The 13845-nt window shown below is 51.0% G+C and overlaps 1 long non-coding RNA gene across 1 annotated transcript; it reads left to right on the top strand.

Moving 5' to 3' along the window:
- The first annotated feature begins 11232 nt into the window (after positions 1 to 11232).
- LOC128929184 (uncharacterized) lies at positions 11233 to 13483 on the top strand. The gene is made up of 2 exons (XR_013525195.1): positions 11233 to 11369; positions 11494 to 13483. It is a non-coding gene; the product is annotated as an uncharacterized LOC128929184 (long non-coding RNA).
- Positions 13484 to 13845: the final 362 nt, after the last annotated feature.

Below are 13845 nucleotides of genomic sequence, written 5' to 3' on the forward strand. Positions count from 1 at the left end.
TGATTATAAGTTTCTTGAGGCCTCTCCAGAAGCAGAAACTTATGCAGCCCACAGAACCAGGAGCTAATTAAACCTAGTTTCTTTATAACTTGCCCAGTCTTAGATATGTCTTCATAGCAGTGTGAAAATAGGCTAATATGCCAGCACTCAAAGAAAATCTCAGAAAGCTCCCAGAAGTAGAAACTGACCAGGCCACATTCTCTAATTAGTATCCAATAAACTAGAAATCATGGATACACCTTTGAACAAACACAGAAACTCTTCCAACTTACTAATCAGGACTTTAAAAGCCACTTTCTTAAATAAAAATTGTCAAAGAGAAAATAAAATATAATTAAACATGGAAATAAAGAAAATAATTAAAATAAGACTTTTATGCATAAAAAATATGTCATTTTATCCCAAGCAGAAAGCAAAAGTAAATTAACACCCTTGCAATTTTCGTTAACTAACAAGAAAGAAGAAATGAGGTATAAATAGAAGACATTTTTAAAAAGTCCTCTAACCCAAAAATAGATATTATTCTACAACTTGGTTTCCCCATCCCATTCCCACTGCTTAATATTTCATAAATATCTTTCCTTTTTAGGGGATGTGAATATCTTTTATTCTTTTTATTAAAAGCAGAACATTCTATAGCATATAATACTATAGCTTATTTAAACCATCCCCAAAATGTACATTTAGGTTATTTCCATGTTTTTTCAATTACAAGTAGTGCTTCAGTGGGCATCCTGTTAGATACTTTTTGCAATGCGCAAGTATTTAAATAGAAAACATTTCTAGCTTTGTAATTGCTGAGTCTAAGGATGTATTCATTAAAAATATTAATAGCTATTGTAAATTCCTCTACAAAGGTGATATTGACTGAAATTCCCCCCAACACTTTATGAATGTTCATGTTCCTTTATACGGTCACCAACAAAAGATATTCTCAATTTTTGCCAACTGGTAGATAGTAAAATGCCAATACATTTTTGTTTTAATTGCATTTTGCCTAATTAACTTGTATGGCTGGACATTTTAAACCAGTTAAATTCCTTCTGTGAATAGCTTGTCCATATCATTTACATGGCTTTGTTCCTTATTTATTATTTTTAATGTTTTTGAGACATAGTCTCCCTCTGTTGCCCAGGCTGGGGTGTAGTGGCTCACGATCTCGGCTCACTGTAGCCCCAGCCTCCTGGGCTTGAGTCCTCCCAACACAGCCTCCACAGTCATTGGGACTACAGGTATGTGCCACCATGCCTGGCTAATATATTTTTTAATTTTTGCAGAGATGAGGTCTTACTATAATGTCTAGCTAGTCTTGAACTCCTAGGCTAAAGGTATCCTCTTGCCTCAGCCTCCTGAAGTGCTGTGATTACAGGTGTGAACCACTGTGTCCAGACTGTCTTTAGCTTATTTACTTTTAACGATGCCTTATGTAGAACAGATTTTGGCTCATTGTTGATAATATAGGTAGATAGAGTGCCTTTTGCCATTTAGAAGTTTATGTGACCAAATCTATCATTTTATTCTTATGAAGTTTTATCTATTTTGAGTATTACTTATTTTGAGAGGACCTTCCCTACCCCAAGCAACATAAATGTTTTCCTATCTTTCTGTTTTGTATATATTTTTAGTTTAAAAATGTTTAGATTAATCCCCCTAGAATTAATGTGTATTATGTGAATGAGTGAATTGAATCTTATTGTATTTTCCCACAGGAAAGTTGACTTTCTATGCAGTAAAAGAAATTATAAAGGAAAGGTCAGGCTGGGAGCAGTGGCTCACACCTGTAATCCCAGCACTTTGGGAGGCCACAGAGGGCAGATTGCTTGAGCTCAGGAATTGGTGACCAGCCTGGGCAGCATGGCAAAACCTGGTCTCTACAAAAAATACAAAAATATCCAGGTGTGATGGTTCATGCCTGTAGTCCCAGCTACTTAGGAGGCTGAGGTGGGAGGATCTTCTGAGCCCAGGAGGTTGAGGTTGCAGTGAGTCTTGATCACGCCACTGCACTCCAGCCTGGGTGACAGAGTGAGACCCTGTCTCAAAAAATAGAAAAGGTCAACAAATTTAGCTACAAAAATTTTAAAACTTATATACCTCAGAAACAACAAGCCAAATTAAGAGTGTCAAAACAAAGAGTGAAACTAACAATCTGCCACGAACCTGGGAGTTAATATTTTTGGCAATCAGAAAAAGCAAACCTAACAAAAGTGAAATAAATTATGGCATGCCCAGCTCCGGTGATGGAATTTGGGGTGGGGAGGGTGTTGGTCTCCAGCAGGAGGTGGTCTGGCCCTTCTGACGCGGGACTCCCAGACAACGGCCAGAAGCCTAATGCTGTGTGTTCAACCTGGCCAATGGGTCTCTATTTTGTGTCCCTTGGATTCTGAGCAACTTGAATGTGTGTGGTGGTGCACTGTGCTGAGCACTTTCTCCCGGGGGCATAGTGGGATTTTAAAGGATTCTCTATGGGATCCGAGGAAACAAGGTGAGTGGATAGGGAGGTCAGTAAAAATCACAAGTCTGAAATGCTTTTGCTGCTCATGTGAAAAGATCCTGCAAAATGACCTAGCTCTGGGAGGTGCTCATAGGACTGCACCCCAAAGCTGTCCTGAGGTACCATGGGGGTTAGCTCAGGGCCCCCTCCTGGCCAGTTGCCCTGCAGACCCCCATCTCACAGGCTTTGACTCCCACAAGTCAAGTGGGGCTCATCCCCATCCCTTCTTAGCTCAGAAATTACTCTCATCCCTAAGTGTGGTGCCCACAGAGCTGTGCAGAACACCCCATGGCGCACTCCCAAGCTTGTCTCCCAAAGAGCCTCCATGTCAGTCACCCACTGATGTTCCCTGGTGAGTCATATATTCCCGGTGGGACCACTTCTGTCCTGAACCCCTGCCTGACCTCACAGTCCTCACCCCTTGGGGCCCTGCTGCATAGGACCTTCCACCACACCCCTGATTAGACTCTCAGCACTGCTGGCTCCTGGCCTTAGCTCTGCCCCCAGGTCTGTTACTAGAGACAGACAGAAGCTCCAGCAGGGGCTTGAGTCCTCCCCAGTGAGGTGGGTGCGGCTGCTGGCTAGGCCTGAGCAGGGCGGACCCCTAGTTCCAGGACTGGCCACTTGAAAGACGTTCTTTGTCCTCAAGGCAGGCCACCTGGGGTCCAGAGTCAAGCTGAGTGTGTGGTTGGAGCCAAGGGCTGAACCCCGAGGGCAGGGAAGGATGGAAGGGGCAGCAAGTGCAGGCACCCTCCCCTTGGGCATCACAGGTGCGGGCTCCAGGTTTCCAGAGGTCAAAGAACCCCTAGAATTCCAAGAATGGGTCTGGTGGGACGGCTGCAAAGATAACTTGACTCAGATGATGGTACGGGAAAGCGGATGAGCATGGTCCTCTTGGGCCAAAAGCAAAATTCACATTTCTGATTATGACATTGCAAGTATCAACATTTTGGTGGTTCTCAAATAAATTCTTTTAAAGAGATTTACTGAGCACCTACTCTGTGCCCTGCAGAGAGAAGTGAGCAAAATAGCGATCAGACAACAGAGACTCGGCGGGTGAGAGGGTGGAAGGGAGTGGAAGATGAAAAATTACTTAATGGGTGCCATGTATGTTATTTGGGTGCTGGCTGCCCTAAATGCTCTGGCTTGATCACGATGTAATCTATGCGTGCAACAATTGTACTTGTACCCCATACACTTATACAAAACTCTCCAGCCCTCAATGAGCCTCGGGATTCCCCCAGTGTGGCTGTCAGGCCCCAAAGACCAGCAACCCCACCACTCACCGGGGCAGGTGGTGGGCAGCATGGCCTGCAGGCATGAAGACACCAGCCGCCAACACCCACAGATTCCTGCCCCTCCCACAGGTCTGCCTGGCATCTCAGCAGGGACCCGTGGAACCTGCGACTAGAAAACAAACCAGCTCCCTTCTAGCCTCCAAACATTCCTTCAAAGCAGTTGTACACGTTCATGAATTTATTTCAGGAAATTTAGATAAGCATAAAAAGGAATGCGTAGAACTTTACCTAGAATACCACCACTCAGAGGGAAGGATAGTGAACATCACTGCAACTACACCAGTTACTTCCACACACTATACAATACTAGAAATAAAATCTACCTCCCAGAATGCATGTGCGCTCTCTCTCTCTCTCTCTCTCTCTCTCTCTCGTTTATATGACAAAGCTGGGATCATACAGTTGACGCTATTGTGTAGCTTGCTTCTTTCATGTAACCGCCCAGTGGAGGGGAATTTACATCCATGGTCCTTTGTGGCATTTCTAATGCTGCTTCATTGTGCCCCTTAACACCTTGGGCATCCATCAAATTCCTTCTCACCGGGCAGCAGAATTTGTCACAAGTGCATCTTTGCCCCCAGGCTGTGAGTCTAGTGAGGACTGATCCCACATGCCAGTTACATCCCTTGCCCTCGGTACAATGTCTGCTATGTATTAACAATATTGATAACCAACAATTATTGAGCAGTTACTGTGTGCTAGATTTTTTTAAAAGTCCCTCTTGAAGCAATGGCCCCCAATTGCAGCAAGTAAGCCCTGTGTCCAGAGCTTGGTTTCTAATACCATTTTCCAGTGAAGGGAAACAGAGTTGCTTACGGCAAAGGGCAATTCTGGGACTGGGGCAGGAAATATACAAGATGAGCCTGGAGCATCAGCTGGTGCCAGAAAGGAAGTCAGCGCTAGAAAAGCAGAAAGCTAGCAGCATGTCAAAGGAGCACAGGAAGGAATTGAAAGGCCTCCCAATGGCCAACGCTAAGAACAAGCCAATACAAAATGCACTGAATTAAGACTTAAAGTATAAAATAAACACCCAGGAGTCCACGCTGATATAGATGGCTGATTAAATAAACAAATGGAGGAGGAAAGGCACATCTTGCCTCAGGAGAATTCTAAATAGTCTACTGAGACACTCCGCCCTCCAGGAGGCGCTGCCTAACTCCCAGCTGGGTAAGTGTGGGCTGAGCAGAATGACTTCCTTCCAAAGAGGACAGCCTGGAAAGAAGGAAAAAGAGTCACTTTGCCACAGAGAAACCTGACCTATCTCAGCCAGGAGATCAAAGTCAACGATGGTGGATGCTGTAGTCATGCTGAGAGTATGCACTGTTCACATCGTGTCACTTGAGTGGCACCCCAAGCCCCTTAACCCCAACCTAATCATTTAAAACATCAGAAAAACCAACCCAGATTGAGAGACATTCTACAAAATAGCTGACCAGTACTCTCAAAACTGCCGAGGTCACTAAAAACAAGGAAAGTTGGAGAAGCCATCACCACCAAGAAGAGCCTAGGGAGACAGGAGCACCAGATGTGATCTGGGATCCTGGAGCAGGAAAAGGGCATTAGGTAAAACTGGAAAAATAAAAAATCGGAGTAAAAGAAGGGCTTCAGGTGACAATGGTGCATCAGTATTGGCTCGCTGGTGTGCGGGGCGTGCACACCCATGTCAGATGCCCGCAACAAGGGAAGGGTGACCTCCGTGCCACCTGCAACTTTTCTATAAAACTATTATAAGTACAAATTTTAAATTAAATTTAGTTTTGAAGCGCCTTTCATGGATTATCCCTTTGAATTCTCACATAGTCCTGTGGGCTGTAGGCCCTTCCGCATTGAGGAATAGGGCCCAGGGCTGAAGGGTTTTGCGCACACTCCTGGGGGAGAAGCCAGCTGCACTGGGCCTGAAATGGCAGCCGGGCTCCAGAACCTTCCCTCAAAGGGAAGTGCCCACGAAGATGACGGGGGTGGGCGCCCTGCTTGCAGAGCAGTCCATCACATCCCAGGCTGCCTGGGCGTCTGTGGCCTAGTCCCGTGCCGCCCGCAGAAGTCGGCAGAACCCGCGTGGGAGGAGAGCCCGGGCTTGGAAGCCCCGAGGGCCGGACATGGCCTGCACAGAGGCGGGAGTATGGAAAATTGGGAATGAAGCTGTTTTCCTTCCCAAGTTAATATGGAGCAAGGAGCAGCTTAATCACACTTCGGGTTCAACCATGTCCCCCGTTGCCATAGTAGCCAGAGGCGGCTGTAACCAATAGATTGCATCCGACCTTGTGGGTTTGATGGACGGGAGTGGAGTCCAGCCGCGGCGGCGTCCACTCCAAGGCCGGCCGCCAGAGGGCGAGCGCGCCCGGGACCCCGGAGGCTTCCGCTCCCCGGTGGCGTCGGCGTCTCGGTCCCCACCAGAGCAGGTCAGGCCTCCGGGTTCCGTTTCCCAAGCACACAGGAGAGAGTGCCAGGGGCGGCCGCGAGACCTCACGGGACCCCACGCCCGCGTCCCGGGCAGTTCCCCCGGGGGTTGGGTCCCGCGGCCGGGGCAGCGGAGCCCGGCGCTTCTCGGCGAGCGCCGCGGGGCCCTTCGGCGCCCCCGTTTCCTCGTTGGTGGGGGACGCGGTGCCGCTTCTCCGCGCGCTAAACTGCAGAAGAAGGGGCGAGTTCCTGCGGCCCCTCCCTGTCCCGGCCGCGCCCCCACCTCCCGGTCGCGCTGAGCGTTCCTCGCGGGGCCCCCTGACGCCCCCTTCCCGCCAGTGCCCCGCCCCGCCGCGATCCCACAGGTGGGGTGGACGGCGCCCCCTCTGTTTCACGGGCGTCACTCTCAGCCGGAGGAGCGGGACCTGTCGGTAGTTGGGCCGGAGCTCAGGCTTCCCGGCCCTCGCGGCCTCCTGGGCGCCTCCCCCGGGCGCACCCTCTGGGCCTGGCAGGGAGCGCAGCCTGGGAGTCCGGGCGCCCGGAGCCCACCTGCTCAGCGCCCACCGCGGCGGCCGCGCCCTTCCCCCGGGAGCAGCGGGGACGGCCTTGGAGCAGCCGCTCCCGCAGGGGGAGAAACTGCGCGGTGGCCGGAGGCGCAGGAGCCCGTCCCCCTGCTCGCCCAGGGCCGCCTCGGGGAAGCGCCGGATTCGCAGCTTCCTTCTCCAGCTCCGCGCAGCCCGCACGGAACCTTAGCTAGGCCCAGGGCAGGGGACGCAGCCGGGACGCAGCCAGGCTCTGCCGGGTCTCCCCGCAGGTGGCGGAGCTGCACCCCTGGCTGTGCACCGCCCTCCCCCGGCGTCTGCTCGGACCCTTCTCCACCTCGGGCCCCACCCGCTCCGGGTTAGGTCAGGAGGGAGACACACGCCCCACCTTCAGAAACAGCCCTGAGAAGCGTTTCTTTCCGGGGGACGGTGCGGTTCGACCTCTCCCGGCGCCCTGTGTTTCTGTGCTTAATATTCTAATTCGTACATCAATACTGACACCCAGCGCCCTTGGATTCGTGGCGAGCGCAGGTGCCCAGAAGCGCCCGCTCCACAGCATGCTTTATTTATGTGCGGTAAATATTTAAAGACTCCCATGTGTTCCGATTGCAAAGTGCGTATTACTGGACAGTTTCGTTTCAAAGGTTTCTCTCTAATGGAGGGTTTATTAAGATGTATGAGGCGGCTGCGGTGGCCTGATTGAGAGCCGGTCAAAGTCCTGCGGAGTAAAATCCCGCGGCCTGTTTAGGAGCCGGGGCTCTTCTCGGTTGAAAGACGCGGTGGTTTGCTCTGCACGGATTACCAGCCGTTTGGTATTGCCTGGGAGGAACGCGTGGCTGGTTCGGAAAGTCAGTTTGCAGGTGTCCCCGCCATGGCAGAGGCGCCACCTGTGTCGCCACGCGGCGGGGCTGCGGACCAGGCCGTGTGCGTCCAGACGGGGCCGCCAGAGGGCGCGCGTCTGCGGCCGCTGGAGGCCCAGCGAGGCCCGAGAAGGGGGCGGAGCCAGCCCGGGCCCGGGAGAGCGTCTTGATAGCAGGTGTCGGTGGCGGCAGCGATTCAGACGGGGTGGCCAGACTGGTCCCCTGAGGGCAGCATCTTGGAGGAATTGCTTTCATTTCCTCCCCGCTAGTCCCTGTGCCCCGCACTTGCCGGCAGCCTCCCCCAAGCCGGCGGAGTCCTGTCTCAGCCCCGAAGGGCGTTCCTTTGAGGCGGTAACTTGCATGCAGATAGAGGTGGCTCCTATCAGTGGAGGGCCTGACATGGAATCAGGCGGCTCATGACACAGGCTGCATTCAAGCCAGAGCTCCGCGGCTCTGCTGTGGGCTGAATGGCGTCTTTCCGCCCATCCTTCTTTTTTTTTGACACGGAGTTTCGCTCTTGTTACCCAGGCTGGAGTGCAATGGCGCGATCTCGGCTCACCGCAACCTCCGCCTCCTGGGTTCAGGCAATTCTCCTGCCTCAGCTTCCCGAGTAGCAGGGATTATAGGCACGCGCCACCATGCCAAGCTAATTTTTTGTATTTTTAGTAAAGACGGGGTTTCACCATGTTGACCAGGATGGCCTCGATCTCTTGACCTCGTGATCCACTCGCCTCGGCCTCCCAAAGTGTTGGGATTACAGGCGTGAGCCACCGTGCCGGGCCCCCGCCCACCCTTCTAAAGAAATATCTGAGTCCTGAGCCCGCACCTCAGAACGGGACCTCCTTTGGAATAGGCTGTTTGCAAATTTATTTGGTTCAGATGAGGTCATAATGGAGTAGAGTGGGTCCCTGGGTCCTTAATCCAATGGCGGGTAAAAAGACAGCCCTGCAAAGACACAGAGACACACAGGGAGAACGCTGTGTGACGGTGGAGGAAGAGACTGGAGTCATGTGGCCACCAGGATCTGGAAGAGGCAGGAAGGGTTCTCTCCTGGAGCCCTCAGAGGGAGCGAGGCCTGCTGACCCCTTGCTTTCAGACTTCTAGCTTCCAAGTTGTGAGACAATGAATTTCTGTTTCAAGCCACCCAGTTTATGGGACTTAAGTTAGGGCACCCCAGGGGACAGGCTCAACAAAAGCAGAAGGCGAGAGCCGCGTCCTGAGAAGGAGGCTGGTGCCGTTGTTGAGACGCCAGTGGGGCTTCCCGGGAACTGCTTAGATCTTGGCCTCCATTCTGTGCCAGTGGTGGAAATAAGAGGAATTGCAGGTTCCTGCCTAGGAAGTGACGGCTCTGGGATTGGCCCCACAGGGCGGTGGGTGGATGGGGTAGACTAGGAGCCCTTCCTGGGAGGGTCACAGAAATAGCCAGAGTGACCCTCTCTAGCCACGCTTTTCAGAGTTATTTCCTCCAAGCAGACATAGAGTTGATCGGTTGGAGAGCGGGAAGACTTATTTCAGTCTTTTAAAGTTCAGCCTGGAATCTGAGAGCAAGGAAACTTAACGCATTAAAGCAGCAGGTCAGGAGAGTTTCCAGAACCTGCAGCCCCACAGCTGATTTTTACAATTCAGCTTGGCAGAAATGCTTCCAACCTGTCCCGGGATTCTGTCGTGAATCCTTGTTATATGGAAGCACCTGAGGAGAAGGATGTGGGGTCCGAACGCTTTCCATTGCCCAGAGACTTGTCCTCACCCCATGTAACTCAACAGAGAGATGATCAGAGTCAGGCCTTCCCTAGAGGTGGAGGCCTTTGGAACAGTGTTCCTTCACTAGAAATGCAGGCAAGTCCACAGTCATTGCTGCTAGGCAGGGCCTTGGCTCGGTGCTCCATGAGGACCAAGGCGGAAGCTGTTCAGGCCCCTTCTTTCTCCACATTCCAGTAGATCTTCGCCCCCTGTCAACACCCCCCCCCTTCTAGGAGCCTGCAGACTCTTCACAACCAACCATCCCCAGGGCAGGGCAGGTGTTTGACATTCTCGGAAGACAAAGCAATGTAGTCAGGTGCGCCGTCCTAGACCTCAAGGAGGTGAGTGGGCTTTGTATCAGTTTCCCCGAGGAGGGGGCAGCAGTGGAAGTCACTGGTGGAGGAGAGTGGCCATCTGCTGCCCAGGCCCCCTCCTAAAATCACAGTGTAATTATGGACTTGCGGGTCTTTGTACAGTTCCTGGCTTCTGGTAAATATTAATGGGCTGCCTTTTATGCATTTCGCGAATGTTTTTGGAAGATGGCCTCAAACAAAAAGATCATATCTGTATGGTGTGCTTTAATTTATTTTCACCTTTTTTTCTCCTTTGGAGACCCCTGGTGTATCATCACTTTGTTTACCACAAATTAAACCGAGCCTGATTGTTTACCAGACAGTGGGCCTCTGTGCATTGCTCCACACTGCCCCCCCACTTTTTTTTTAATAATCACAACCTGGGATTCATTTGCAAGAGGCCCTAATCTGCATGAGAATTATACAATTAACTTTTGATTAACCACCTAGTTCTTTTGGAAACTGCGGTGTGTAGGATACTCTGCATTTAAATAATTTTCCTTAAATTGGGAGCAGGTCTTTCATTAAGCTGGCGAGTTTGACTAAACAACAACATTTGGAGATAATCAGGGTCAAAACAATAGGTAAGACGGCAGGGCTAGAATGTCATCTTTAAATATAACAGTGGAGATAAAGGCCCCCAGATTGCGCCTTATCAAAACACAAGAAATCAAAGCGCTCTCTTGTCTCTGGCAAAATGCAGAGGCCCCAGCGATGTGGGGGAGCATTGTCTGGCGGCCACCGCAGCAGGATTTGCATTCAGGGGGTCCGCCTAACACACATTACATCACGTAGGACACTTATCTCCGAGCCTGACAATAATTATCGGGAAGAATATGCTCAGAATGACTTTTTTGTGATTTTTATGCTTCCTCAACACAAGGAAGGGGAGATAACAGCATTAGGAGGAAGGGGAGCGTCTCGGAAGACTCTCCCAGGAGCTGGTTCTTCGATTAAATTTGCTATGCCACTCCGGTGCCGCTGAACAAGTGGGAAGAAAGGCGGCGAGCCTTTTATGTAGGGTAATAATAGTCCTGAACACAGCCCTCGCCGAAAGATAAGATCCATTGTCGAAACAAACAAAGGAGCCGCATTCAACAGCACTGGAAGAATATCTATGAGCAAAGTTTTCAATCCTCTTTCTGTCTCCTTCTCTCCTTGTTTGTACCTTGCACCTGCCAGAGGGTGGTTCTGCCAGGCTCCAGGAAGAGCCGTTGGGAGCCTCGAGTCGAAAGGCATCTGGGAACGGCAGGGCTTTCGTCTCAGGGGTCACCGGGGGTTGAGGGAGGACTTTCTGAGGTCAAGGTCACGCCCTTCCTTCCATGAGTCTCACATTCCTTTCTCCTCCAAGGTCCTCCAGAGGAGATCTTGATCTCCGATCTAAAGCCCCAGAGATGTGGCAGAGGGTCCCATGAGAAAGCAGCAGTCCAGCCAGCTTTTTGTGTTCGCTCCTACTCAGTCTTCTCAGACTTTCTGGGCCTTCAAAGTCCCCAGGTGTTTATTTTCCCTCAAAACAGTTATTCTGCTTCCTTCTCCATATGGGAAGTACTAAGCAACCAGTGTCAAGCCTCCAACTCCAGCCCAGCATCATTTAAATACCGATGGAATGTCTTTACAGATAATGCCCTGTGCTTCCAGTTAGCTGCTTTGCCAGAGCTTTCTGCGCTCAGAGTGAACAGACCATCATGGTAATTGTACACCTTTTGCCCTTATCCCTGACCAGCGTCCTGAGGGGTTGGGTGTATCCTGTTCTCTAGCCTTACAGGAAGTTGCCCCAGGACACTGAGAGGGATTCTTCTGGTTTGATTTTAGATGAGAATACTGTGTGGTCCTTCCCCTACCAACCGAGGAGAATTACAGAGGCTTAAGATTTGATCCGCAGGATTTTGGTTCAGCCTGTTCAGCTCCTTCACTTGTTCCAGGGACACAAACCAAGGCCCTTTCCTGGACGTGGATGGAAGGATTCCCTGGACGCACTGACTGCGGGCTTTGAGCTGCTGTGTTGGGTGGGGCCGGGGTAGGTAAGGGTTGCTTGACACTGCGGCCCCAACATGCAGAACAGGAGGCAGTGGGACTGCAGAGAGACCCACAGTGACCGTGGCAGACCAGGGGCAGCAGGGTCCTGCATTCTTGGCACACATGGTGGAGGGGTGGGGTGGAGGTGGCCAGGGAGGTGGAGGGCAGAGGGGCCCCGCTAGGAACGCAGAGTGTGGCAGGGAGACTCGGGGTGGTTGGCCCAGAGGGGGAATCGAGGACCTTGTCTTTCCACAGACGAGGCCACTGCTGCGTGGCCTCCTGTGAGCCCCATTGCCTTCCTGAGCCTCAGTTTCCATTTATAGCTCCTGGGGTTTTTCATAGCAAGTGCATCTGTTTGGCTCTAAAATGTGGCAAGAGGCAATTAGAGGTTTCTGGGAGCTTCCTTCTCTGGTAACTGGTTTGCCCTCCTGATGCTTTTTGGGGCTGGGGGGATTTGGTGCACACAACTGGAACCTGTGGGCGGCTCCCTCATCTGCAAACCTTGTCCACAAGCTGTGCGCCCAGTATGGCATCAGCCAGCAGAGGTAGGAAGAGAGGCGGTGCCCAGCTGGACATGGGCAGTACCATATGTGGCATCTTCCTCCAGGCTGACCCTCAAGCCTGACCCCGTCTGCAGGTGTTAGGAGCTGGGAAGGGCAGCCCCCCACAGCCTGGTTTCTCAACAGTGTGGAGAAACCACTCAGTTGTATCCAAAGCGGCTGACAGAAGGGAGGAGGCAAAGGAGCCCCCAGTGAGTGCATTTTCCACTGGAGCTGGAGGAGAACGGAGTGGACGAGGTGTCTGGGGACCAGGGGGCTTCCGTGCCTGGTATTTCGCCACCTGTAGCCTGATTTTCAGAGATCCACGAGGGTTCTTCATGAGGAGGGGCTGTCTGAAGCCATCTGCACCCATGCCCCTGCCCTCTACGGTGGCTTCTGCAGTGGGGGCTCTTCCTTCCCGAGGAGGCCTTTGCCCTGCCCAGACTCCATGGCCAATCAGTGCCATCATAGGTGGGTGACACCAAGTCTGCGTCTAACTCTCAGAGCTCCACCCGACCCGTGCACGGGGACAGGGCTCAGACTGCAGAAGTCAGCTTCAGCCACACTTAAAAAAAAGAAGGCGAGCCCATGAAATTGGGTGTTCACAAGTTTCTTGCTGTGACCGGCTGATGTCGTTTTAACATTCAGGGAATGTTCACAAACTCATTGTGTCATTTTGGATTCCCAGTTAATCGGGCAGAGGGCTCAACCTTCCCTGCAGTTTGTTGTGAGCCAGGAAAGATGAACTGTTACTCCCACGCTCTCCCACATCCTGTGGTCTGGCCTTTCTGAAAGGGAGGCTGTATGTGAGCTGCCTGGGCTGGCTGGGCATTCAGAATGTGGATGTTTTGAGCAGAAGACTTGAGGACAGTTGTAGACACTGCCCTTTGGGCTCTCTGATGGGTGTGATGACCACAAGCAGCTGGAAATGCCTGCTGGACCCGGCTTTGACCTTCACAATTAGGGGACGGGTTCCCACGCACCTGATGGGCGGAAACGCTCACAGCAGAGGATGAGGCGGCTGGAGGCCGAGGCTATGATCAAGAAAGGGCTCACAGCAGAGGATCCTTTTAACTCATCTCCATCTTACAAACACGGAGCAGATAGAGGAAGGGCAAATTGGGGACTAGGAAGATTACAGTAATATAGCTTCTCAGCTAATTGATTAGCAATTATGGCTGGTAATATTGTTCATTTTAATTGTGTTTAATCTCGATTTTGGTAATAAAGATTATTGTTTTGGATTATGACTTTGTCCTACCATACTAATTACTAACTTGTGAAATTAAAGTGTATATTTTCACATTCTGGAAAAAATTCACAACACGCTCTTCTATAATAGCTTTCTTCTCTGACCAGGCCAGTTGTCTGGGGGTGTTTTATCCTCAACATCTTAGAAGGACTGAATTTTGATAAGCAAAGTGTGTGATATTTCGTCTGTTGACCAATAAATAAAGGATTTATTTTAAAAAGTCATGTTTTTAAGGGAAGGAAAGAAGCAGAAGATATTGCCAGAAATAAATCTGAGAAGTGAGAGATCACAAGTACAGTTACACGGAAAACAGATTTTTAATTTTCCAGAGGAGGCGTCCCTACCGTGAGGCCTGTG

This window comes from Callithrix jacchus, chromosome 12 (genome assembly GCF_049354715.1).
Source record: "Callithrix jacchus isolate 240 chromosome 12, calJac240_pri, whole genome shotgun sequence".
In the NCBI taxonomy this organism is placed as follows: Eukaryota; Metazoa; Chordata; class Mammalia; order Primates; family Cebidae; genus Callithrix; species Callithrix jacchus.